General features: G+C 40.4%; 1 pseudogene; it reads left to right on the top strand.

The window, feature by feature from the left end:
* The first annotated feature begins 666 nt into the window (after nucleotides 1-666).
* LOC129890918 (5S ribosomal RNA) lies at nucleotides 667-784 on the top strand (annotated as a pseudogene).
* Nucleotides 785-1,562: the final 778 nt, after the last annotated feature.

Raw genomic sequence — 1,562 nt, 5'->3', positions numbered from 1 at the left:
GTGTGGCTGCGGTATGATATCATCTGAATATATACATCCGTGCCCTATAAGGCACTGTTGGTATTTCCTGCATGCAGGGGTTGAGATAGGGAGAAATACAAAGGAAACTCCGCCCAAATTTTCCTAGAAATAAAAATAGAATGAGATACAAGGCTGTGGTATGTATTCAAAGGTCGTGCCCATAATAATGATGAAATTTGGATAGACCACATGTATGGCTGACCTCGAGAAATAAGTTAATTGCTGAATTGATGGCAATAAAAACTAGGAGGTCGGTATTGATATGGTAAACCGAAGTTGGAAAAGACTTGTGACCCTAGGAAAATGATGTAGAGAAGACCGGTAGTTTTGGATAGAATGATATATTAAGGCACCGACGGAATTGATACACAGGGATAAGACTAACTAAGAAGGGTAAGTAACCCATAGTAAGGATCATGAAAAAGGTTAAGAAGTGTTATACTATAGGATAGAATACGAACAAGATATGATGTAAATATAACGAGGATCGTTATGAAAATAAGTAAAGCCTAGTGAGAAAGTGGCTGAAGATAGGATGTGGTCCGTGTAATGAGGATATAAGGGTAACTTGGGAGGTGCAGCTTGGCCTACTGGGTCAGCTTCTAGGTCATCGTCTTCTTCGATAGCTATGCACCCCACGGGGCAGGATGCAATCATACCATCACTAACGCACCGGATCCCATCAGAACTCTAAAGTTAAGCATGCTTGGGCGAGAGTGGTACTAGGATGGGTAACCTCCTGGGAAGCCCTATGCGGCTATGACATAAGATGATATGGATGTATGTATGCGTTGGCCTTGCATGACATTGTGGTATAAAGAAGTATTGTGGATATGTGATTCCACCGTGAAAGATGATAAGACCCTTTGGGATAGAGGATGTAGCTTTACAAAAGAATTAATGCAACCTACGAATGGAGGTATGCCAAGAGTAAAACCAGGTGATTACTTGATAAAAGAAGTCGGTAGTAGCCATGTAACTGCCATACTTGAATACATTAAGGAAAGGTATAAGATGGTTTGAAGAAAAACCTTTAAGGTACAATCAGTACTAAGGAAAAAAGCTATAGTGGAGCCTTAACATTAGATGAAGAAAGTAAGGAACGATACAGTTTTACGTGCAGACTAGTATGGCGATGCTAAGGCATCTTCTGAGCTACTTTAAGCTCCTACACATGTTCGTGTAAAGGGTGAAATATGATGTGTGGTAAGAGAACTGGAAAAAGGAAATGAAAAAGAAATATCACTTGTTCCCTATGCCTACAGGTAATCCTAACCTTGGGAACTCTGATATTGATTGCTCGATGAAAGAATATGTTATGGCAATGGGATCGAGGACCTCTCCATATAATCGGTATAAGGTCTGGAGAAAGGTTTTGGTTTACATTCGAGGACGAATGTTCTAAAGGGGGAAAGGATGTTATACCCCGTACCTTTATGCTTCGGAACGTCTTCTTCAGCTTCTTGAAAGTTGTCCCGTGACCCAGATAATCTATAACATGATTAAATAACTCTAAAGAAAGGAGGACGTGATGCCTCTTA

Source organism: Solanum dulcamara, chromosome 5, assembly GCF_947179165.1.
Source record: "Solanum dulcamara chromosome 5, daSolDulc1.2, whole genome shotgun sequence".
NCBI classification, from domain to species: domain Eukaryota; kingdom Viridiplantae; phylum Streptophyta; class Magnoliopsida; order Solanales; family Solanaceae; genus Solanum; species Solanum dulcamara.
Note: the sequence above shows the minus strand (reverse complement) of the source record. Positions and strands in the feature narration are given on the sequence as shown.